Source organism: Castanea sativa, chromosome 3 (genome assembly GCF_040712315.1).
Source record: "Castanea sativa cultivar Marrone di Chiusa Pesio chromosome 3, ASM4071231v1".
Lineage (NCBI taxonomy): Eukaryota > Viridiplantae > Streptophyta > Magnoliopsida > Fagales > Fagaceae > Castanea > Castanea sativa.
The window spans coordinates 26,956,745-26,983,844 of record NC_134015.1 but is presented as its reverse complement, the minus strand read 5'-3'; the positions used below and the strand labels follow the sequence as shown (position 1 = coordinate 26,983,844).

At 32.7% G+C, this 27,100-nt stretch overlaps 1 pseudogene; it reads left to right on the top strand.

The window, feature by feature from the left end:
• Positions 1 to 1,714: 1,714 nt before the first annotated feature.
• Positions 1,715 to 25,468, top strand: LOC142628760 (glutamate decarboxylase 1-like; annotated as a pseudogene).
• Positions 25,469 to 27,100: the final 1,632 nt, after the last annotated feature.

Here is a 27,100-nt window from a genome sequence, read left to right as displayed (position 1 = left end):
GAGATCGAGAAAAATGAGCTCCAAATCGTGTTGAAACAATATATAGAATCTCAGTAAATCTAGACAGATAGAGGTGTCGAGGTGCTGTTGAGCAGACGTCTAGCCACGGGGCTAGAACAGCTTCTTAAAGCTTGATAGATGCAGTTGTCGAGCCAGCTATCAAGCTTTAATGAAGAGCACTTCTCAGCTTGTTTCTTGGACAGACTTGCATAACTTTAACACTTGATCTTGAAACCTTATTTCTTGAAGTATCAAAAACATCCTAGATCTACCCAATTACAAGTAAAGTGCGTTTTGTCAAAGGATTAGCCAATTACATAAAAGAACGACATATGTTCTTAACAAGTGAACCACATATGTCCTAACATAAAGTTCAATTATCTGATCGATATCTTGAACTAATGATAAAAAGCAAAAAAAAGTGAATGTCATAGGTTGAAATTCTATATAAAAAAAAAATTAAAAAAAAAATCATAATGTGTAAATAAAAATAAGTAGTAGTCAAATGGAAACTTATTCAATTAAAAATAAATAAAAGTGTTGTAGAGCTTTGATTTAGAGAGATGGTCCATCTTTTTTTTTTAGAGAGTTTCAACCAATGGCATGTCTGCTCATAATGTGGCTCTTTATCATCAAATCAAGACTTCAATTAGTTTTTGGTGTAGTTGAGAATTGAACCTCAGATCTCTTATTCAATCATCGTTGAACTAACTGAAAACTCACAGAGAGGCTCCATCTTTGATTTAAGCCCAGTAATATTTATGCTGATTAAAAGTGGAAAATATTTATTTAATTAATGAGGGTTTAACATAAAATTAAAATTCAGTAAATTCCCTGTAGCCAAAGAAATCCTTGATGCTTGCTCGATACCCTTCCCCTTATTACATATTTGTCTTGTCCAAGAAATAGTTGAAACCTTATTATTATTATTATTATTAACGGTAGTGTCCCTTCTTTCCATAATTGTATTCTCGTTCTTTCATGTGGGTGCCCAAAGCCAAACCTAAATAACTGTGGAAGGCAAAAACAAAATAAGAACTTGTCAAGAGTATGGTCCATAAAAGGAATTTGGGACCCACTTGCATGAATAATAGGTTGACCTCATTAACATATTTTCGTGGTCAATTTGTGAAATTCAATTTCGAGTAATTCTTAGGTACTCTCGGAGCACGGTGAATGGTGCTCCCTCCTCTCACATTCATGGTGGGGACCACTCATTAAATTCATAGTGGGGTCTACCATGAATGTGAGAGGAGAGAGCACAATTTCACTATACTTCGGGAGTACCTAAGAATTTTCCTTCAATTTCTATAATAAATTAACTTTCTGAATTTGTTTTCTCTTTTAAGTAATTAAAAAAGGGGAAAATTATTGTGTACTCCCGGAGTATCATAAATGCGTACTCCCTCCTCTCACATGAATAATGAGTTCTACTAATTAATTTAATTAGTAGAACCCACCATTCATGTGAGAGGAGGGAGTACGCATTTATGATACTCCGAGAGTACTTAATAATTTTCCTAAAAATGACATGTTTGCAATAAACGGTGAGTATAAATATAAATATATATTTACCATGAAGGGTCTTCGCCTCTTCTCCAAGCAAAACCGAAACCCTACAAAATTTTGCCACTATAAATACACTTTATCCGAACAAAGCAGCAACTTGATTTCTTCTCTTTCGTTTTTGTCTTGCGTTTGTGCATCATCAACCATGGCGCTCTTAAGGCCAGCTTCTGAGTCTGATCTCTTAGTGCTTGCAACCTCTGCCTCTCGCTATATATGCCCGGGATTCACTCCCTAGGTATATAACTATTTATATTCAATACCATCATCATATTCTTCTTTATTGTTGTTGCAGTTTGTTTTATTTAGTTATGATAATCTTTGATGGGCACTATGAACTAAAAAAATAAATTTGTTTGAATGGAATGTATATACAGGAATAAGATGCCTGAGAGCTCGATACCGAAGGAGGTTGCTTACCAAATCATACAAGATGAGTTGCTGCTTGATTGTAAGCCAAAGTTGAACTTGGCTTCCTTTGTCACAGTGGCGGCTCTAGGAATTTTATTTAGAGGGTTTATTGAGAAATATAAGTTAAAACAAAATTTAATTAAAATAAAACTTGACTATATCGAGTTACCAACAAAAAAACACATAAATGCATAAAGTTTTACAATTTCTTTCTTCGAGTTTTCATATTTTGAATCATTACAAACCCTTTGTATTTCCTAAAAATTAAATAATATAAAGTTATATAATGTTTGTACTATACATGCACACATTCGCACATATCACAATTTACACAAAGAGCAATTATTAAAAAAATGTTCATAATCAATATTAAACACACGCACATATATAATACAAATTTATAAGAAAATAGACACTCGGAACTCACAAATATTCATTATTTATTCTTAGAGTTAAAAATACCAAGAGAGTTAGATAATTAACTGAGATGAGATGAGAGAGAGATCTATAATCAGTAAGATTTGGTTTAATTTCCTATATGAACTTTCAGCATGCTCTATTTTTTTTTATCTAACAAATTTTGCATATTCATTTGGTTTTGGTTTTGCAATTTTTTTTTTTATTGCGTTGAATCTTAGGGTTTTAGAAAGGGGTTTTGTCTGATTTTTCTTGGTATTAGAAAAAATTGGTTTTCTTTCCTTTGTTTTGTTTTGTTTTTTTTTACTAAGAAAGGTAGCTTTCATTTGGTTTTAAATGGATATATTTTTTTATGTTCTTATGGATGTAATAAATTTTTATTATTTTAAAGAAAATTAGACCAGCAATTTAATTTGGAAAGAAGCTGTTTGTAGATATATGGGATGTTTTTCCTTAAATTTTATATATACATTTTTGATTGAGTTTATGAACCACTCTTGTTCGTATTCAAATCCACTGGTGATTATTGTTTCTTTAAAGTTTGGTTATATTCATGAGGCTTTTAGTGTTTCTGTTGTGATTCAAATGAATTCTTTGTTGTTGGCCATTAAAATCTCTAGAGGCTAAAAAGGTTGTAAAATTTTCTATTAAAATAAATAGAAAGATCATATCAGATTTCAAAATTTTCATAACCAATAGAAAGATGCTCAAGAGACATTTAGACATTTTTAGTTAATTTAAGCTGCAACAATATAAACTCTCTTTACAGAAAAAGTGCAATTTTAAGTTCTTTCTCATAATGTGGACCTTAAGGGTTAAAAGTGAGATCTTGAAGGCTTAAATGGACAAGAAGATTAATATTTGCACAGTTCACCACTGAGGATAGCTGCTATTTAAGTGTAATAGGGATGACGGTTAGTTCAAAAGAGCTTTCAAATGGATATTTTTAGGTTGTAAGACCTTAGGGACTAATGTATTGGAACTTCAATGTGTTTTGTGTTGGCAAACCATGATCAAAACATATAGTCTAGGTTTAGACTTGCTCAAAATTTGGTTTAATCTAAGTTTGGAATCGAGTAGTTGCAGGAAATTACTGTTCTATTTCTGCACGGCTCGATCGATCGAAGAATGGACTCGATCGATTGAGAATCGTGCATCAGGAATTTTCTGCAGATTTTAAGTCGGCCCAAACACAGTTCAAGCCCATTAAGGATTAGGGTTTCTGATCTACTTCTCCCACTATATAAAGGAAACCCTAAGCTCGTTTTTAAAGGCTTTTAAGAGAGAGAAGAGAGTGCCTCTTTTTGTATCTAGGGTTTTGTACCCAAAACTCTCTAGAATCTTGGTTGCTCATATTGTTGTTTGTGTGAATCTCTTGTGAGATCTAAGAGATGCTTGCCTTCACACAAGCTAAGGATTATCAAGAAGGAGATTTCTTCAAGAGCTTGATGATCATTCAGTTGCTGCCATAAGAGCTTAAAGATACACAAGCGGAAGTGCTTGTACTTGCTGGAGAATCCAAGAAAGAAGGAGTCCGTGGTCTCGGAGCTTGCATGTGATTGTGTTAGTAAGTTTCTACTGGTGGGTAGCAATAGAATGTTAGTGGTCTAAGTTGCTATTGTACAACTTCGATTCTTTCATAGTGGATTCAAGTTTACCTTGAGGATAGCTAGGCTAAATCCTCCCCAGGTTTTTTACCGGTTTAGTTTTTCTGGGTCATCATATCTTTGTGTTTTTATATTCCGCACTTTACATTGATATGATTCTATAATTGTGTTAACCTAGATCTGGAATTTGGATTAAGTAAAACTTGGCTTGTTAACTAAGTCAATCTAATTGTGCTTTAAGGGGTCTAAATAAACTCTACAAGTGGTATCAGAGCGGGTAGCTCTTTTGTTGTAGATCTTTTGATCTCTGAGCTGATCCTTGAACCCTGTTATCATGGATAATTTGAAGTGTCTTTCTGCTCATGTTTGTGACGATTTAAATAAAAAGGACACTATTGTTTCTCTTGATCTTTTTGATGTTTGTGAAACTCTTCGTAAGGAATTATCTAAATCTTTGAAAATTTCTAAGAAATTTAAGGAAGAGTTAAAATTGGCTAATCTTGAAAAAGAGGAATTGATTGTGAGATTAGATGAATCTAATAAAAAGAATGAATTTTTTAGAAATCAATTTTCCTCTCAAGATGAGAAGATGAAAAGTTTGGAACAAGAGTTAATTGAATCTAAAAATTTGACTAGTACCAAGCCTGCTGTTGATAATAGAAGTGTTTCTGTTTCTTTTAAGCCTAAAACTGAAAAAGTTTATATTTATCCTTTCAAGAGGAACAATAAAGAAAAGGCTTATTTTGCTAGGTTCGACAAAGGTAACAGTTCTGATGTAGACATTGAAGTTTCTAAATCTATGTCTAAACCTACTGTTAGAGAGTATAAGAAATCTGTTTTTATGCCTACTTGTCATCTTTGTGGTGTTGTTGGTCAATTTAGACCAAATTGTTATTTGTTGAGGAAAAAACAAAAATCTGAGACTAGATTTGCTGTTAGGAATACTGATGTTTCTAAATTTTTTCTTGTTTGTCACTTTTGTGGTGTCTCCAGTCACATTCGTCCTAATTGTCATAAATTGAAATTTAAAAATTATGTATTTCAATCTAGGATATGTGATGATATTTCTCCTGCCATAAGTCCAAATAAATTGCTTCATATGCTTTTGAAAAATTTAAGTTTGTTGGCTTGTGAAAGGAAATTGCAGGATTTTAGTCTTTCTCAGAAGATTGTTGTAATCCATCAAATACACTTTGCTTCACATGGATTTTCACCTACAAAGCCAAAGACTCGTGCTATATGGGTGAAAAAAGATTCTCTAAGGTGAGTGTTGTTTACTTGTCCTTGATTTAATTCTTTCAATAAATTGTGGACATGTTTTCTTTTTGTTTTTGGTTGATTTATTTTCTTAGGTTGTTTTTTATTAAAACAAAGAATCCAAAAACATTGAAAAAATTGCAAAAAGAGAAATATTTTATTATGAGTCTTGTTTTATTTTTCTTGAGGATTACATGAGTTATGATATCTCTCTCTTGATTTAGAACATGCTTGACATTGTGGAGAAACTTGAATAGTATGTGTTATATAAGTGCTAAGCTATTTTTGATTTTGTGTGAGTGTACTAGTTTGTACATGTGCTCATGGGTTAGTTAAGCACTGTTATGCATTGCATTTGCATTTTTAATCATTTAGCATAATGTGTGCTTTTAGTTTTGATCATAAATTTTTTTTAAACCAAAAAGATTTTTATGTGTTTTGTATTACACATCATGGATATGTAATTAAGGTTGGCCATATTATTTTTACATAACTTGTTTATGTACCTTGTTTAGCTTAGATGAGCCTATTTTATTGCACTTTACTAGTTTGAGCTTTGTAGTGCATGTTGTGTGAGAAGATGTTTATAGTTTTTGATCACATGATCTTGATCTTGAATCACATGCCTTTGATTGTTGGACTTGAACTTATTGAGAAAGGCATAAATAACCATCTCACCACTGTTTACTAGCCAATCATGAATTCCTTAGTGCATATCGTAAGATTTTGTACTCGAGAAAGTGTAGCACATGCACAAAAAGAACATAAGGTGTAGCCTCGGTTTATATGCTAAAATTGGTGTGTACATTATTGGACTAAATCAAATCACTCAAATAAAATTTTTGTGTACATTATGAGGCAAATCAAGAAACTTACATGATTGCAAGTTATTTTAGGAGATGTGAGAGTTATATGATGTAACTCTTTAAGGGATAGTCTCTTTTAACTACATGTGATGGATTTTGTAGAAATTATGATTGATTACTATCTACATATCACCTCACATGTAGCTCAAGTTTTTGCTAGTTGCACACACTACACAAGTTACTCTTTGTTAAACTTGGTACATTATATAGTGTGCGATCTTGTTGTGGCCATCCAAGATTATGTGTTCTATGGTGTTTGATTCAAAATATAGAAGATCTGGGTTGAATACAAGTGTTTTTGAATAACTTTTGATCTCATACTCATGCATTTCATTCATGAAATGTTATGCTTTGAGGAGTTTCTGCATAAAATTGCTATGTTTTTCAAAAATTTGAATTTTCCAAATTTTCGATCGATCGAAATTGCGATAAAAATTTTGGATTGAATCTGCCTAACTCGATTGGTATTCGATCGATGCTCGACCGATTGAAACTGAAAAATTTTCAGTTTTTCGATGTTTGACCAAATTTTTTTTCATGCATCATTTACGTTTAGGATTCACATGCATTGCATTGATTTTTGTATCCATCTTGTAGTTTTGTAGTCATATCTCTCATTGTTTTCACACATAACATGCATACACTTTGCTAAATTAGGTACTCAACTTGATTTAAAAATTGATTGACTAATTTTTGAGTCCTTTGTACTTTATAGTATATGCTATTTTTATGTGTGAACTATAGAAAATATTTTTCTTAAGGGATATGATAGATAATCAATGTGCAAATATTTTCTCTACTCATGCAATTGTTTATGGGTCACATAGTGTCAAGTTTGCATTTATTGAAAGAGAAAATATTTTTCTTCATGTGTATCCTCAACTTTATTTTTAAAGTTAGGTGTGTGTGTGTGTGTTTTTATTTTCCCCCACCTCCTAAATTTTCCCCAAAACTTTTTTTCCCAAAACTTGTTTTGTTTTTCCTATTTTTATAGGGGGAGAAACTTGTTTTTAACCTTTGCTCTTCGTTGGGAGAGTTGTCTCTATTTTCTATAAAGTTGCATTGTTTTGTGTTCCCTTTATTCTCTATTTTCTCTTATCTTTTGTTGTGTATGTTTTCTGTTTACTCTTTGATTGAGTTGTCTTTGTCAATACGTGACAAAAAGAGGGGAGAAATAGATGAAATGCCTTTGGGAATCTTGTTTGTTTTGTTTAGGGGAAGTTGAATTTGTTTTTAAAAGGGGAGAATATAAAAACTTTTTAATGTATCTAACTTAGGGGGAGAGTTATTTTACTTTTGTTTATATATTGTTTTATGTTGGTTTACTTATATTTTTAACACATGCATTTATGCGTTTGTTGAGTGTTTCAAGAATATACAAGTTAATTCAATCGTGGCTGCTGTCTACACTTGCAACTGATAGATAGTGGTTAGGTTGAATTGAGTTTAGTGCTTTTTAAATCTGATTGGGCTTTTTATAACTTTGAGCATTTCATGTTTGTGATGTGCTTTGTCACGGATTACCAAAGTGGGAGATTGTTAGGTTCTAAGACCTTAGAGACTAATGTATTAGAATTTCAATGTGTTTTGTGTTGACAAACCATAATCAAAACATATAGTCTAGGTTTAGACTTACTCAAAATTTGGTTTAATGTAAGTTTGGAATCGAGTAGTTGCAGGAAATTACTGTTCTATTTCTGCACGGTTGGATCGATTGAAGAATAGACTCGATTGATCGAGAATTGTGCATCAGGAATTTTCTGCAGATTTTAAGTCGGCCCAAACACAGTTCAAGCCCATTAAGGATTAGGGTTTCAAATCTACTTCTCCCACTGTATAAAGGAAACCCTAAGCACATTTTTAAAGGCTTCTAAGAGAGAGACGAGAGTGCCTTTTTTTGTATCTAGGGTTTTGTACCCAAAACTCTCTAGAGTCTTGGTTGCTCATATTGCTGTTTGTGTGAATCACTTATGAGATCTAAGAGGTGTTTGCCTTCACACAAGCTTAGAATTATCAAGAAGGAGATTTCTTCGAGAGCTTGATGATCATTGAGTTGCTGCCATAAGAGCTTAAAGATACACGAGCGGAAGTGTTTGTACGTGCTGGAGAATCCAAGAAAGAAGGAGTCCATGGTCTCGGAGCTTGCACGTGGTTGTGTCAGTAAGTTTCTTCTGGTGGGTAGCAATAGGATGTTAGTAGTCTAAGTCACTAATGTATAACTTCGATTCTTTCATAGTGGATTTAGGTTTACCTTGAGGATAGCTAGGTTAAATTCTCCCCAAGTTTTTTATCGGTTTAGTTTTCCTGGGTCATCATATCTTTGTATTTTTATATTTCCCATTTTACATTAATATGATTCTATGATTGTGTTAACCTAGATTTAGAATTTGGACTAAGTAATAACTTGGCTTGTTAACTAGGTTAATCTAATTGTGCTTTAAGGGGTCTAAATAAACTCTAGAGATATGAAAAGAGGCAAATCATGCTCCTCATATATTGGCTACCTAGTCTCAAACAACGGTTTTGGGGTAGTTTTAATGTTGATTCTGGACCCAAGGCCCTTCTTGATGTAATTTCTGTGGATAGTAGCGAGTCCTCTTCTTTTGTATTGCCTTGATGTTCACTGTTTGTATTTTAATAAAATCTTTTTCTCTTAGCAAAGAAAAATGATACAACACCTTGCCACGAGACAAATTTTTTGGCTTGTGGCAAAGAGAGCTTTTTATAGAGTTGTTTGTATATTTAATTTACATCCTTCACTATGCTTCATTATACAGATTGTTTGAATTGGCCAAGTGTGTGTGTGTCTATATATATATATATATATATATGTTGCTGCAACGACTACAAATGCAAAATCCATAGCTTATATTCTCTTACCAACTAAGAAATGAATCCATTATGTTCTCGAAACTCATTGCAATAGTACAAAACAAGACAAAATAGAGAGAACAAAACATAGAAACCTTTTCTTTTTTTTTTGAGAAGCAAAAAACAGACTAATCAAATGTAAAAGCGATGCCATTTCAAGTGGGCAAATGACCATAAAATCTCCAATGCAACAAAATTGTTTACATTATTCCAATTTCTGAGATGAATCAATCTTCCTGCAATTACTACAAATGCAAAATCCATAGCTTATGTTCTGTTACCAAGAAATGAATCCATTGCATTCTCAAAACTCATTGCAGCAGTACAAAACAAGACAAAATAAAGAGAATAAAACTGAGATTTTTTTTTTAAGAAGCAAATGTAAAAGAGATGTCATTTCAAGTGGGCAAATGACCATAAAGTCTCAAATGCAACTGAACTGTTTACATGTATTCCAACTTTTAGAGATGAATCACTCTTTCTAACTATTTAATTTCATAGAGTTCAAAGAATCCTGCAAAATAAAATATAAATGTGTTTGTCATTTTCGAATAACAATATATTAACAATATTTAATGAATTGCCACAAATTAAAGAACGAAAAATAATTGAATAATAAACTGCATAAGTTAAGTTAAAAAATAAATATTACCTTAGTCAAATGATCATTATTTTGAAGCATCCTTGTAAAGCTAAAGTTTGAAGAACGATCATTCCATGTGAATAAAGGATTCCGTAGTCCAAATAATCCATAGAACAAAGCTAAATCCTATGCTTATTGGAGAAGAAAAATGCATTAATAAACTCTTTAAATATTTTAATCACTTTATTAAACTGTTGGAAATGGTTCGAAACATTGATTAGTGGCATGCCCAAGGAAGAAAACACCTATACAACAACTATAGAAAATCAATACATACAACCAACATAAAGTACTTCAATTACTTAGGGACTGAGGAATATGAATAACAAACCTGATCACTAATATTCACACCTTCAGGGAGAGTTCCATCATAGTGATTAATGTCATGTTGTGTATGGGCAAAGTTAAGTGACAAATCTTTCATTGTTAATTGTTTTTAAAAAAGGGTAAGTATACAATTTTGTTTGCAATATCAAGTATGAAATTTCAATGTTTCAATCATAAAATTTAAATAATCATACCTGATGAGTTTACATCCATAGGTGCGCTTATATGCTTGTAGGAACTTGCAACTTATGGTGTCTGATAAAAGTTTTATGTAGGTTTTCCTTTTGTTACTTTCTCTAAGACAAATGAAAATATAAATATTAGTCACAAAAAATAAGATACATATATAATAATTGAATAATTCATACTAGTATTTCAAAAGTACTTACTTGATCTAGTAACATCTTTTGGTGCCCTTCGTTTGCGTTTCTCCAGATTATATTTGATTCTCTCTCTTATTTGTAATTCCTTTTTGTCACACATATGGGGGATCCAATATTGGCAAGTCATCATGCGAGCTCTTCATTAAACCATCACTATTGGTGGCAGTTTCACTTTCATCAATCAAACCATCATTGTTGGCGTCAACAACTCTCTCCGTATTCAAATTTGCCATATCCTTTTCAATTAATTCTACCATCTCCTTCACTTTCATTTTGCACATTTCAGTATGACGAGTTGTCGCTGCACTTTTGCTAAATATATCATAAACTGAGTGCATTAATTCATTGTGACACAAAGTCACTGACATCTCTTTACTCATACTTGATGATGTTGCATATTTACATGAGGCACTATCTTTTTTTGCATCCTTTGTCCATCATTTCAAAATATATTGAGCTAGTATTTGAGTTATGTTATTTACATTGTTTACTCATAACGCATGTCGGCATAATAACCCCAAGGATTCAAACATTTTACAACTACATGTAACAACATTAACAAAAGGATTGAATTGGACCGTGCGTACCCTTTGATGATCCTCTTCAATAAGTGCAAAAGTGTGAATATCTTCATCATGATTAACTTCTTCTATTTTGATCCCCAAGGTAGAAGCAAACTCAAGTTCAAATAAGTAGAATATTTTTTGAGTATATATAGATGCTGCATGCCATAAAATTCCACTATGCTAGACTATTTTTGGAGGTGCACCTTGATTACAGCAAAAATCCTCTTCCAATTCTTCTTCACGCATCATTTCCTTGCTATCTCATAATGAAGTACAAAGTTTGTCAAACTCATTGTTTAAGAGGTCATGTTGTGAAAAGCATTATTAGTGCTTTCACTTCTTGATGGAGCTTTCATTTTGGCTGAAAAAATATTTAGGCTAAAAATTGAACACCACTTTTCATGAATTTCATAAAAGATTTAAGCCATTTGTCACCTGCCAAATTATAATCTCTTATCAAGCCATCCCAACAAGAATTGAATTCTGCTTTTGTCTCACACCCATAAATAATTTTATTGAACCGACTCTTAAATACAGGATGTCCATAATGGCTTCATAATTGTATTGCAACATTTTTTGAAATGTGCCGTAAGCATAAGTGATGGCTTGTCTCAGGAAGCACTAATTTTATGGCATTGATCATAGCTTGACACTGATATGTAACCATCTTTGGATTTTGTTTACCCAATGATTCTATAAATGTCTCAAACGACCAAGTAAATGAAACAGTTGTCTTGTCTAACAAAAAAGCACAGCCAAACAATACATTATTCTAATGATGATTGATACTTACAAGAGGGGCACATATCATACTATACCTGTTAGTCTGATATGTAGTGTCAAAACACACTACATCACCAAAAGAGTTGTAATCAATCCTTGACCTGCCATCCCTCCAAAAAAAGTTAGTCATTCGATTTTCTTGGTCCACCTGAATTGCATAGAAAAACAATGGGTCTTCAGCTTGTCTTTTTTTTATTATGATTAACCAAGCTTTGTGCATCACCTGCCTCAACTGTTTTTAATTTCTCTATATTCACCAAATTATAATGATCCCATCTTGTGAAACCAATATTGGCAAACCCCCCATTTTATTAAGCTAGATAAGAATATGCATTAATTGTTCTTATACCAGCTTTTTAAAAAGTTTTTATGACACCTGAATATGCATCTGTTATTTTTCGGTTTGACCTCAAAAATTGCCATTGTTTAGCTTTGGCATGCTCATGATTATGTTCAGAATCGAATGAAGTTACCTTCCATTCACCATTTTCAATTGTAAGCTTAATACTAGGATTCTTGTCTCTAATCTATTTACCTTTTAAATCTCACAAGGATTCTTATCCTGTGAAAATCCTTCTTTTGAACACACATACTCTCTTTGACGTATCCCGGTCTTTGAGTATATTATTTAGGCGTAAATACACTTTTGGTTCTTACATTTTGGGATTATTTCTATTTTGGTCATTATATTTCTATTTTACCATTTTTAGTCCCTAAAATGAAAAACGCGTTCCATTTTGGTCCGTACCGTCACTCATTTAACAGAAGAATCCTACGTGGCAAACGGAAAAGAGTGCTGACACACTTTATACTGACATGGCTATTAAAATAATAATTAAAAAAATTATTTGGCAATGAATAAATGACAGATCAGCATTTTAAATATATATAAAAAAAGCTACATCAGAAAAAATAAAATAAAATAATTAAAATAAACTTATTATTTTTTAAAAAATAAAATAAAATAAAATATTCTTTTCATTAGATTTTTGGAAGACATGTTCTTCACTAGAACATGATTGTTCATGTTCTTCTGTCAACTGAAACCTTGGCTAGTGATTAGACTTATTAACTTCTTCCCCGAACTCTCCTTTCTGAGCTCAAAATCTCTTGCTCAAAATCTCTCAATCTCTTAGCTAAAAACTCCAAATCTTTCTCTTTCTCTATCTCAGATCACTGTCTCTCTCAGAGCAGTGGGTCTCTGCCTCAGATTGGTGGGTTTCTACTCAGATCGGTGGGTGCTCTTGGATCGGTAGGTGGTTTTTGTCTATCTCAAATCACTGTCTCTATCTCAGATCAGTAGGTGGTTTTTGTCTATCTCAAATCACTGTCTCTACCTCAGATCGGTAGGTGCTCTTGGATAGGTTTCTCTTTCTCTATCTCAGATCACTGTCTCTCTCAGATCGATCGGTCTCTGCCTCAGATCGGTGGGTTTCTACCTCAAATTGGTGGGTGCTTTTGGATCGGTAGGTGGTTTTTATCTCAAATCGGTGGGTCTTTCTTTATTTAATCTCTCTATCTCTTAGTTCAGTGCTGGAGATTTCGATGGAGATAGGTGGCAGCGCACTCCGATGGTGGGTTTGTGGGTGAAGATTGTTGTTGATCTGAGTGGGGGTTTTCACCTTGTTCAAATCTGGTTTTTTGATGAGGGCTTAAGATTCGGTTAAGGGAGTTCACTGAATGAAAGAGTTTGAGGTGTGTTGGGTTAATGGTTTTGTGGGTATTTTGTTTGGGTGGGAGTTGTGTTTGTTGTTGTTGGTATGGTTGAGGGATTGAGCTGAGTTTGTTCAATTTTGTGGGTATTTTGTTAATGATTGTATTGATTAAATTTTAAATTTAAATCTATTTTTTCTTTTGGATGATTTGGTTTGTGCATATATATGGATTGATTATGTTTTTCACAATATTCTTTTATGATTTTTCTGTGTTTGATTTTCTGGATTTGTATGATTTTTTTGGGTTTGTGCTCTTGTTTGTTCTTGATGGATTTGTATGATTTTTTGGTTTTGTTTTTTTTTTTTCTGGGTTTGTATGATTTTCTGGGTTTGTTTGATTTTCTAGGTTTGTATGGTTTTCTGGGTTTGTATGATTTAGATCTGAATTCGTGTGTTTTTTTTATTTTTAGTTATGTTTTTTTTCCTTATTTTATTTTATTAAAATTGATAAATTAATTTTTAAAATTCTAAGTTGACGTGGCATTTTTAATTCTGTTTTTTCCTTTTTTTTTTAATAGTATTTTAATGGACACGTCATTATTTATTGTGCCAACAGTGCACCTCGTTTGCCACGTAGGATTCTTCCGTTAAGTGAGTAACAGTAATGACTAAAATGGAATGCGTTTTTCATTTTAGGGACTAAAAGTGGTAAAATAGAAATGTATGGACCAAAATAGAAATGCCCTTAAAATGTAAGGACCAAAAATGCATTTACGCCTATTATTTATTTATTTATTTTATACTGAACCCAGTTTGCATGGATTATTCATTATATAACTTATAAGCTTCCTCTTCACTGTTCACAACCATTCCAAGTAAATTTTCCCGACCTTCATGATTTACTATCATAGAACTGTCTCTCGTGCTAGTTTTTGTAGTGTCATCTTCATGTTAAATATTTCACAAATATGCACATACTTAGAAAAAAAAAAAAACTGACTATAAGAAATAAAAACAACTAACTATTTACATTTTTCACATCAAGATATTATTATAATAAAATCGTATAGCCTTGAAATAACTACTAGATCTTATCAACATCTCCAAAAAAAATATTAGATGTGATATCTAGCTTGCGCCATCTACAAAGATAACATCAAAAATTTTTTTTTGAGGAACAACATAACATCATTTTGATTTGTAGTGTTTGACTAGATAGGAGGTTGTTAAATAAGGCAGAGTGTATGATCTTATGTAAATTAAATCTGTAGGCTCTAGTCTCAACCAAACAAGAAAGCTAAAGAGACTTTATATCCCTACTTGTACAAGATGAATTTTAACCCAAAAAGTGTAAGCAATAGCACTAGACAATTAAATAGTGGCAGACAAAGGAAAAGCATATCTAGTCAAATGCTACAAATCAAAACTAATATATATATATATATATATATATATTAAAACGAAAGCATTTGAGTGTCCAGCGATATGAAAGCTACCAAGGCAGTGTATGATTATATGTAAATTAAAACTGAAATAACAGCACCAAAGGAAAAGCGTATCTTCATCAGCCCATTGACAAAAGCGTACCTCCATCGACCATTTGAGTGCCCATTGGTGCAGTGTAGTAAGAACTAAGAATCAAGAATTGTATTCTCTGTTATCATAGAATGAAAAGCAAGCATCTTTTTCACCTTAACATCAGCCGTTAAAGAAGAAGGAAGTTTTCCCTTCTTTTTTTTTTTTTTTTTTGGGAGCACTTAAACAAGGAAGTTTTCTCTCGTAATTTTTTACTATTTATATTCTTTTTAAAATTTGAATTTAATTAGATAACATTTAAATGTATTTATCTTTTACTTTAATTTTTATCTTAAAATGAGTCAGCAAAATTTCAAACAAGTGAGAGTTTTTTAATAAAATAGTGGACAACTTCACTTGTTCATTATAAGAACATTATAGCGTGAAATATTATCAAGTAGGAAAAAAAAAAGAAAAAAAAAGAGTATTCAGTCTTCTCTATTCAACACCTGAAGTCAAAAGTCAATATCCCAGAACTTTAGTACGAGGTTGTATTAGTTTTACTATGCCAAATTGTGCTTGCTTTTCTTATTATGTTAGGTTTATTTTCTATATGGTTTAATTTCTTTATAGTGTTTTCCTGTCATGTGAAGTGTTGTCCAAAAGGGGTATGGCTTGTTTAGGACAACTTATTTTTATAATTTTATTTAATATTTAAATTTTTTTTTAGGTTTATATAAATTTACAATTAATCAACACTATTTTTATTATGTTCAAATTGCCACTAATTAATTCAAATTGGTGATATAGTGTGCATAAATTTAACTTAATATGATTTTTTATTTTATTTTATTTTTTAAATATGCATTTTGATAATTATGGTAGTGATTAATAGATATTTATTGTGATTGTATTTGTAAATGGAACTATATATTCTAGCATTAAAGAAAGAAAATATAATCTTCAAAGATTCTAACGAAGAATTTAAATATAGAAATTCAATTATAAAATATATATATTAAAAGGGTCATTTTACTGACTCTCCAAAAAAATGGGGGGTACGGTACCCTAAAATCTGAACCCTTCATTTGGTATTGTTTTAATCTTGACTCTTGATGTAATTTTAAAGGGTTTTGGTAACAAGTTAAACAGGTTTCATATATAAACCAATTTTTTTAAACATTCATCTAACTTTTCTCCTCTCACGTTTGCTTCTCTACCTCTGCTTGCTCTGTCTCAGTTTGCCTCTCTAACCAAAACCCTCAAATCACAGTTAAAACCATACAAGAACGAGACAGCCGCATACCCACAACCTCAAATTGGCGGAGCTTCTTCTCATCCAATCCAACTCGTCGGCGCACTTATATCCAGGGTTCATTGGATTAACGAAATCGGAATGGCTGAGGTTGTAGAAAACAAGAATAAACCGTGGAGGACAATGGGAGTAGTTCGTAGCGGCAAGATTTATTATTCAATTGAGGAAACTTTGTATGTGAAATGACATTTTTTTGTGATTTTTTTTTTATCTCTTACTGTTTCTTGGTTTTTCTTTCAAAGGAATTAAGGAATAAGTTAATTATTTGTTTTGGTGATAATATGAAACCCAGTATTTACAAGTCTAGAGCTTTAATATCTTGTTGTTCTTTATTCATAGTGTCTTTTATTGTAACTTATTTATTTTGGTATCTTTATTTGAGGGACACTTAATTTTCTGAAGAATCCTTTGCTAATTAAACAATCTATATTGTAAAGCAGAGCTAAGCTTACGGTTGTCCCAAAAAATTATGACTTTTGAATTTTCTTTTGAGCAAATTAGTTTGAAATTTCATACTGTGGCTTCAGTAAGAGATTGTGGATTACCTTGTATAAAAGTTGAAGGACGAAGAGGTATTAGAGACATACTTCAAACAAGCTTTTCAATAACTGAAACTTCAACCTTATTCATAGTTTTAAGTGACACTTGCAAATTTATACATAGTGTTGTAAGCGAAATGTAGTATTAGATAAGTAACAGATAAAAGCAATTTTTTTTTTTTTTTTATAAAGAATATGTATCTTTTTAAGTTTTTGAAAAGAAGTGACTATGTATTTTTGTCCTTTTTCATTATATGTTGAGATGGAATCATTTGTGCCAGGTAACTAGATTTTTGTCATTCCTCTAGGTTATATATATCCACAGCACATCAGGAACAATCGTAACTTGCTTGCCCTTATTTGGTGGTGGTGTTGCTCTTTTGTATGCTACAAAAGGTTTGGAAAGCCTTCCAACGCTTAATGAAGACCAGAAAACAGGTGTAAAGATAATCCAGAATGCTCTAAAGGTTTTATTTGTTGAATTTCCTCAGCCAACATCTACCTTGGTGTTTATTTGCAGTTAAATACTGACAGTGAGCATTTTGATTTGCTTTAGGCACCTGCATTCACAATAGCCTCAAATGCTGGTTTTGATGGTGCACTGGTTATTGGCAAATTGTTGGAACAAGATAATCATAATTTGGGTTTTAATGCTGCTAAAGGTTTGTTCTGTTATTTGCTACAAGAATTACCATCGTAGCCAACTTTACAATTACGCATCCCTTTTCTTATTTCTGGGATTCATTATTCTCTTATTGGCGCTCGGGCTCCTGTCTCGGGGGATCCCATCACTCCCTTCGGCTTGAATCATTTGCAAATCTGTCTTCTGTGGTATTTTTGGTCTATGGTAATGGAAAATAGTGTTGGAAATTTCATGTTGTCTGAGTTGGAGCCTTTTCTATCCAATAAAAAGAACATAGAAATTTCTGTGTCCAGACCCTGTAGGAATGGGGAGTGTCCATAAAGCCTTGTGCATCGTATGAAAGTTGAATTATTGAGAATGGAAAACTTTCCAACATGTTTATATTGATAATTCTTATGAAAGTTGAATTATCCAATTTTTTGCACGTGGATCTTGTTTCTCTTTCTTTTCTTTTCTAGTTTTTCTATATTTGTTCATTCTACATTTCTCAACACCTGGACTAATATCAAGTGATGATTGTTTAAAGTTGTTTATTTAATACTTTCCTGAACATTTATTTAATAACAGTCCTTGTGCAAAACAGGTGTATATGTTGACATGGTGGAGAGGAGAATCATAGATCCTCTCAAAGTGGTTAGAATGGCTTTAGTCGATACTGCCAGGTAAAGATCATAGTTGGTCAAGCAAAAAATTATGCATATCTAATATGTTTCATACCTTAAACTAACCACCACCATGTGCTTCTTTGTTACAGTATCTGATTGCTTCTGACAACAAGTGAGGCAACTGTATTTGATCATCCAAATGAGAAAAACAAACCTCTGAGCCGTATGCCAAATATTTTACACTACCTAATAGCAGCAATGACAGCAATGGCATCCCAACCTAGTGGCTGTAGTGATGCTTGAATAGTGAAAATGCCCTTGGGACAAGATTGAGGAGCCTAACTCCCTGTTTCATCTTTTCATTTTATGGAAATTGATTTATATCAAAGTTTGTGTTGTGCTTGTGGTTGGAGAAGAACACCTACTCTAACAGATGCACACTTGTCTCTATGTGAAATTTCCATTGTAGTCATGACCAACGTTCATGTCTTCTGATGAAATTACTTGTAAAATATGAGGGTTTGTGTTATTGTGATGGAATTTGGAATTGATCAGACATGCGGCCCTCTTGTCCACATTAGCTGCCATATATGTTATTTTTTAGGGTCTATCCTGACGGAGTTCATTTACTTGATATAAATTTTTTTATTTATCTTAGTTTTGGTTGAATGTGGAATCAATTGGAAAAAAGAATTATCTTTTCTTTTTTCCAAGATCTAATCATATTAGCTTCTGCCCCTCTATTTGCATCTGCATTTTTTTAATAAGTGAAGGATAGAAGTTAAATAAGTAATGACTAATGGACAACGTATGCAACTAATGGACAACGTATGCAACTGAAAATATACATACAGATATATATATATATATACAGATATATATATATATATATATATATATATATATCAATTGTTTTATGATTTTTTTTTTCTATTTGTTAGTTGCATTTTGAGTTTTTTGTTTTTGTTTTTGTCTTTGTCTTTGTGCTAAACAAAGCCCAGAGTTTGACCTTTGACCGGTGGTTTTATTGACTGTGATGTTGAAGTCTAATAGGATCTTTTGATGGTGAGTAGTAGTTTGGTTTGTGTATTATTCTGTTTTTGTATTTTCCCTTAATTTAAGAATGGAAATTATTTTTGTTTCTTGAGTAGCTTCTTGTGCAGTTGTACTTTTTACAAAAAATAGCACTCTTTTTTTTAATGCACCTATCACATGTTCTTCAATATGCTGGACATAGATCATATAATTTCTTGCATTTTTGAACCTTTTTCTTGACAATTTCATACATGCAATAAAATTGGTATGACCTTTTTTGAATTTTATTGATCTTCTGAAATCATATTATAATTCTTTAGGAGTTGCTTTGCTATACTAGCATTCTTTGTGCATTGGAGCTCTTGCCCCCCTCTTTTTGATAGGTTCATTTGAGCTTCCCCTTAATTTAATAAATTTATTTTATTTCTAAACAAGATCTTTCAAAAATTTTATCTTACCTAGTAATGCTGAGTTTAATGAGAAAAGTCTGGGGATATACATTGGTATTAGCTATAAGAAATAGAAATCTTGTAGTTTGTCAATCTAGAATTAATATACGTTATTGGCTTATTTTCTTCGTGTAGAAGTCATAGATTAACCTCAGGTTCATATTTCATTAATTCAATTTTGTAGAGAAACTGTAGAAGCACCTCAGTGCAATGCAACCTCATCCTTACTAGAAGGGGTCATTTGAAGTTTCAAGTGCTCTCATAAATGAACAAATCATTGGGAACAACTAATAATACAAGAAGCAAAAGCAATTAACAAGAATGGCGTATATACACATTTTCAAATACACAAAGAATGTTGGGACTTGGGAGTATTACACAATTATAATAAAGATAAAATGATCCCATTATTGATCACCTGGCAAAAGACTGGTAGATGAAAAATTGACTAACTAGCTTCAAGCACAAGATCTTTTAATTTGTTCTGTCTCATTGCTAACATAGGACTCTTACTTTTCTGATTCCATGGTTGAACTATCTGAAAGCTTGAGATTTGACAAAGTGTCACTATAGACGAATTGGAGATAGTTTAATTTTTGGTTCACCATCATATATAAGTAATAAAAATATAAACATTAGGAAAATGACCTCAACTATGTTATTTGTCGGGAGTGAAAAAGTTTTCCTTCTGACAAATGAGATTTATGTTGGGTCGGGGGCCTAAACCGAAACTCAACGATGGGCTTGATGCATAGCCCAAAGGCCATCGGTGAAGATCCAAAGAATTTACTATATTTATGCCTTGGGCCTAGATTGAGTCTGACAAGAATGGCCCATAAACAATCCCCAGCGGTAAAGTGTTTCTGCAAAAAAAATAACCCAGCGGTAAAATGTTTCTGCAGAAAAGTAACCCAGCGGTGAAATGTTCCAGTAAGACGAAATAAACTTTCAACTATTAGATATTTCACAGATTGAGGAAATTATCTACATTTTTAGACTCATCATCCGTTAGCTTTGGGGAAAAGTCTTCTAATACAACAATATAAGGGAAAAATTCTATAGTAACAGTTACATCATAACCATCAATAGTGACTGAATAAGTAAATATCATAGGTTCCATAATAACGAATAATGAGGAAAGCTAAGTGTGAGATGAAGGGAGAGAGAGAGAGATCCTAGCTAGAGCCAAATTAGTGCTTGGTCCATGAACCAGAGAATACATGTTTTTAGTATGAAAATAAGTTGATTTCAAGTTGTTTCAGGAGTTTTAATGGCCTAGTCATGGCTGCTCTTGACGCCTGACCGAATGGGCTGGACAAGAAAGAAGGGACTGCTGGTTGAAGCCTTTCAGCTTTCTGTCATGTCGCTTTCAGCTTTCTGTCATATGAGAAATGATGGAATTTCAGCTTGTGAAGGAAGGGTTCAACCCCTGATGGACACGTGTTAAGATAATATTTGAGTTTTGTAAATATGTGCTAAAATAACATTTGAGTTTTATGAAATAGTTGCCAAAATAATATTTGGGCTTTGTAAAGTAAGCGCCAAATATATATTTGGGCTTTGTAAAATAGTGCTAAATTAATATTTGAGCTTTGTAAAATAGTGTCAAATTAATATTTGGACTTTGTAAAATAGGAGTCAAATTAGTAATTAGGCTTTGAAAAGTAGTGTCAAAATAATATTGGGCTTTTAGAAATAGTTGCCAAAATAATATTTGAGCTTTTTAAATAGGTGCCAAATTAGTATTTGGGCTTCGTAAAATAGTTGCAAAAACAATATTTGGGCTTTGTAAAGTAAGTGTCAAATATATATCTGAGCTTTGTAAAATAGTGCCAAATTAGTATTTGGGCTTTGTAAAATAGGTGCCAAATTAGTATTTGGGCTTTGTAAAATAGTTTGAGATTTTGTAAAAATATTGCCGTGTAGCAACGGACTTAGTAAGATTGCCGTGTAGTAATGAGTTTTAGAGGTGTCGTGTAGCAACATAATTTGTAAAAGTGCCGTGTATCAACGGAATTTGTAAAGGTGCCGTGTAGCAACGGACTTTGTAAAGGTGCCGTGTAGGAACGGGCTTAGTAAAAGTGTCGTGTAGCAACAGGCTCATATGAACCACCAAATGTAAGAAAAGAACTGTCACATGTGATGTTGAAACTGTAAAATGTGAGGATAGAACCGTCAAGTGTGAGAAAAAAGTAAGGGAACTACCCAATGTGACAAAAGAACTATCATATGTGATGTTGGAACTGCAAAATGTGAGAATGGAACCATCAAATGTGAGAACAAAACGTAAGGGAATCACCAAATGTGAGAAAAAAATATCACATGTGATGTTGGAACTACACAATGTGAGGATGAAGCCGTCAAATGTGAGAAAAAAGTAATGGAACCACCAAATGTAAGAAAAGAACTATCATATGTGATGTTGAAACTGCAAAATGTAAGGATGAAACCGTCAAGTGTGAGAAAAAAGTAAGGGAACTACCCAAAGTGACAAAAGAACTGTCATATGTGATATTGGAACTGCACAATGTGAGGATGAAACAATCAAATGTGAGAGAAAAAAAGTAAGGAAACCACCAAATGTGAGAAAAGAACTGTCACATGTGATGTTGGAACTGCACAATGTGAGGATGGAACCGTCAAGTGTGAGAAAAAAGTAAGGGAACCAGCTAATATGATAAAAGAACTGTCATAAGTGATGTTGGAACCGCACAATGTGAGAATGAAACCGTCAAATGTGATGAAAAAAAGTAAGGGAACTACCAAATATGAGAAAGAAAACTATCACATGTGATGTTGGAACTGCACAATGTAAAGATGAAACCATCAAATGTGAGAAAAAAGTAAGAGAACTACCAAATGTGAGAAAAGAACTTTCACATGTGATGTTGAAATTGCACAACGTGAGGATGGAATCGCCAAGTGTGAGAAAAAAGTAAGGAAACCATCCAATGTGACAAAAGAACTGTCGTATGTGATGTTGGAACCGCACAATGTGAGAATGGAATCGTCAAATGTGAGAATAAAACGTAAGGGAACCACCAAATGTGAGGAAAAAAACTATCACATGTGATATTAGAACTACACAATGTGAGGATGGAGCTGTCAAACGTGAGAAAAAAGTAAGGGAACCACCAAATGTAAGAAAAGAACTGTCACATGTGATGTTGAAACTACAATATGTGAGGATGAAACCGTCAGGTGTGAGAAAAAAGTAAGGAAACTACCCAATGTGACAAAAGAACTGTCATATGTGATGTTGGAACCGCACAATGTGAGGATGAAACAGTCAAATGTGAGAGAAAAAAGTAAGTGAACCACCAAATGTGAGAAAAGAATTGTCACATGTGATGTTAGAACTACACAATGTGAGGATGGAACCATTAAGTGTGAGAAAAAAGTAAGGGAACCATCTAATGTGACAAAAGAACTGTCATATGTGATGTTGGAACCGCACAATGTGAGGATAGAATCGTCAAATGTGAGGAAAAAAAGTAAGGGAACTACCAAATGTGAAAAAAAAAACTATCACATTAAATGTTGGAACTGCACAATGTGAGGATAAACTGTCAAGTGTGAGAAAAAAGTAAGAGAACCACCAAATGTGAGAAAAGAACTGTTATATATGATGTTGGAATTGCACAATGTGAGGATGAAACCGTCAAATGTGAAAATAGTAAGGGAACCACCCAATGTGACAAAAGAACTATCATATGTGATGTTGGAACCACGCAATATGAGGATGGAACTGTCAAATGTGAGAAAAAAATGTAAAGAAACCACCAAATGTGAGAAAAAATTGATCACATGTGATGTTGAAACTGCACAATATGAGAATGAAAACATCAAATATGAGAAAAAAAATAAGGGACCACCAAATGTGAGAAAAGAACTATCACATGTGATGTTGGAACTGCACAATGTGAGAATGGAACCGTCAAGTGTGAGAGAAAATAAGGGAACCATCCAATGTGAGAAAAGAACTGTCATATATGATGTTGGAATTGCACAATGTGAGGATGAAACTGTCAAATGTGAAAATAAGTAAGGGAACCACCCAATGTGACAAAAGAACTATCATATGTGATGTTGGAACCACGCAATATGAGGATGGAACTGTCAAATGTGAGAAAAAAAATGTAAAGAAACCACCAAATGTGAGAAAAAATTGATCACATGTGATGTTGAAACTGCACAATATGAGAATGAAAACATCAAATATGAGAAAAAAAATAAGGGAACCACCAAATGTGAGAAAAGAACTATCACATGTGATGTTAGAACTGCACAATGTGAAAATAGAACCGTCAAGTGTGAGAGAAAATAAGGGAACCATCCAATGTGACAAAAGAACTGTCATATATGATGTTGGAACCGTTTAATATTAAGATGGAACCGTCAAATGTAAGAAAAAAAGTAAGAGAACCACCAAATGTGAGAAAAGAACTGTTACATGTGATGTTGGAATTGCACAATGTGAGGATGAAACCATCAAGTGTGAGAGAAAATAAGGGAACCACCTAATGTGACAAAAGAACTGTCGTATGTGATGTTGGAACCGCACAATGTGAGGATGAAACCGTCAAATGTGAGAAAAAAAGTAAATGAACCACCAAATGTGAGAAAAGAACCGTCATATGTGATGTTGGAACTGCATAATGTGAGGATGAAATTATCAAATATGAGAAAAAAGTAACCTGGTGTAGCGGGTTATCTACTAGTGGGTACCGTACCCCCTTTTTTTGGGGGAGTACCGTAGAATTACTCATATTAAAATAATGACACATAAAATTATGAAACATTAAAATCTTATGTGGCATAAACCATTGGGTTAGAGCTTTCTCATAATGCCTCTAAAGTCTAAACTTTTTATAATTAAGAAATAAAAACGGTGGACTGGGGCTTCAGGTTTAGGGATTGGGTTGAAGCTTGAAGCTTAATTGTTCCTAGTAGAAGAATGTTGAGTAGAAGAAGAAGGAAAAAAAGGGTGAGACTTTGAACGGAAAGTCAAAAGTTCACCTCAAATTTTCAACAATATATAGTTCTCTTCAAAGGTGTATATATAGATTTTTTTTTTCAATTTCAATTTGTGTTTTGAAAATTTGAAACTAAATGTCCATCCATGATAATGATTTGTATATATATGAATTTTATTTTAATGGAGATTTTATTTATGATTCGTTTGTACAAAATTGGTGCATGAACATGATAGCACACTTATTTCATACTCCATTAGGAGAGTCTGAGGATGCAATTTGAATGGGAACTGTAGGATCATCTAAAGCTATAATGCTAGCCGGCGTTGCATTCAAGAGGAAATGGCAAAATAAGTGGAAGGCTGAAGGAAAACTCTTTGACAAGCCCAACATTGTCACTGGTGACAATGTTCAGGTATATATAATAATGCTATATGTATCATGCCCAACATTTAGTCAACATGATAGTATAATTAATTTGACAGGAATTTAGGTGTAGAAATAAATCTAATAGTATTGGAAACTAGTAAAGGTTAGAGTTATTAATTATATATATAATAAATTCTTTATTTGGATTGGTTTTGGTAGGTATGCTGGGAGAAATTTTCTAGGTACTTTGAGGTGGAGCTGAAGGAAGTGAATGTGAGGGAAGGATACTATGTAATGGACCCTGCCAAAGCTGTCGAAATGGTGGATGAAAACATCATATGTGTTGCAGCTATCTTGGGCTCTACTTACAATGGAGAATTTGAAGATGTCAAGCTCTTAAACGATCAATTACTAGAAAAGAACAAGCAAACTGGGTGTATATATACCACTTAACTCCTTAATTAGTTCAACATTCATCATTAGTTGAAATCTAATAAGTTAATTGATTTTGTGACTTATTTGCTTAATTTTTGGTAGATGGGTCCGATGGGATACTCCAATTCACGTTAATGCGGCTAGTGGTGGATTTATTGCACCATTCATTTATCCAGAACTTGACAGAGACCAAATTATGTGCATAGGCCCCAGCAGTACTTTTGGGTTCAGATAGAGACTAAATTATGTTCAGATTATTCCAGATTCCAGCACCATAAAGTCAGTAAGACCTTAGTTTTGTAATAATGCTGTAAGATTGCTACAAGTTTTACTACTTTCAAACGTGTACGTTATCGATTACCAAAACACATTTAAACATCCAATTATTAAGGCCAGTTTGTTATCGTTGTTTAAATAACAGTTTTTAGTATTTAAACAATATTATATGTATTTTCACGCTTTTTCACCCACACGTATTTAAAAAAAATACAAACAATACTACTAGAAATTTCTAACCAAACGTACCCTAAGTAGTTAAACCCACCGATCACCGTGGAAGAGGTGGTATACCACCAGTGTGTGAAAACTCAAAAGCAAAGGGAATTGTTATTTGGTATGCATACACACGGTTTAAATTTGATGCAGTAAAATTCTAAACATGTACCGTTTGAAAGTTCGAATGGGTATAATTTGATGTTGTTGGACTGTGGACCAAGAAAGAATCCAAGAAGGCTGGTTCCATGTTGTTTACCTTTTACCAGTTTTGGTCCAAGTTTTCTTTTTTAAAATTCCCTTGTATATCTCAGCAGTTCAAACTTGAAAGTCCAGTCAGAGATCAGAAAATTGATTCGCCGCGTCCCTCATGTCACTGGTTTTGTTTTTCAACCACCTCTAGAAAATAAAATGCTCTTCAAACTTTGAAACTGTCGGGTATTTTTTGACATATTACTGTATATGTATTGTTATTACCATGGGCTCAGCCTCTTAAGTCTTAATTGCTTTCACTGTTTCAAACCTAGCTTGGATTTTTTTTTTATAGATTTCTTCTTCTTTTGACAACACCCTTGAATGTCAAGTGCTCTTCCTCTTTCAGTTCACAAAATTTTTCAACATAAGTAGGTTTGGAATAATTCGGATTTCCTCTTCGCATGTTTTATTATTAAAATCAAATCATAGTTTACTTCTTTGTTTATCTGATGATCTTTAGTTTGATTCAATTTAACAATCATGATAATATTCTAGTGTCTTTTTTCTTAAATAAAATATAAAAAATAATTATAACTAGGGGTTTAAACACTGAAAAAGTGTGAGAAAAAAAAGTGTGTGAAAATATATATGAGTGAAAAAATATGTAACAATACGTGTAATATTGTTTAAGCACTGAAAACTTTTGTTTAAACAACAATAACAAACAGGCTATAAATATCATTAGACAAATCCATGGACAACTAACCAAACTCAACCAAAGCATATTTAACTTTTTTAAGCTCAACGTTGTAACCCCAAGTACCCAGGTAGGGCCTGTTGTGGAAACTACTATGGCTACACAAGTTGAGTGGACTAGCTAATTTATCACCAAAGGTAAATCGTAATTTACCCTAAACTTATTCATTGAAACAAACTAGAGATTAATTAACCAACTATGTTTTGTGTTTATTTATTTATTTTTATATTTCAATGACCAAAGTATGCATATAAATCTTTTAAATTTACTAAAATACCCTGTAAACTTAATAAAAAAAAACATCAAATATGCTAAAAAAAACCATTAAAAATAAACAAAATACCTCTAAAACCTAAAAAGTGACCGAAATATCTCAAAAACCTAAAAATTTACCAAAATACCTTCAAAACCTAAAAATTGACT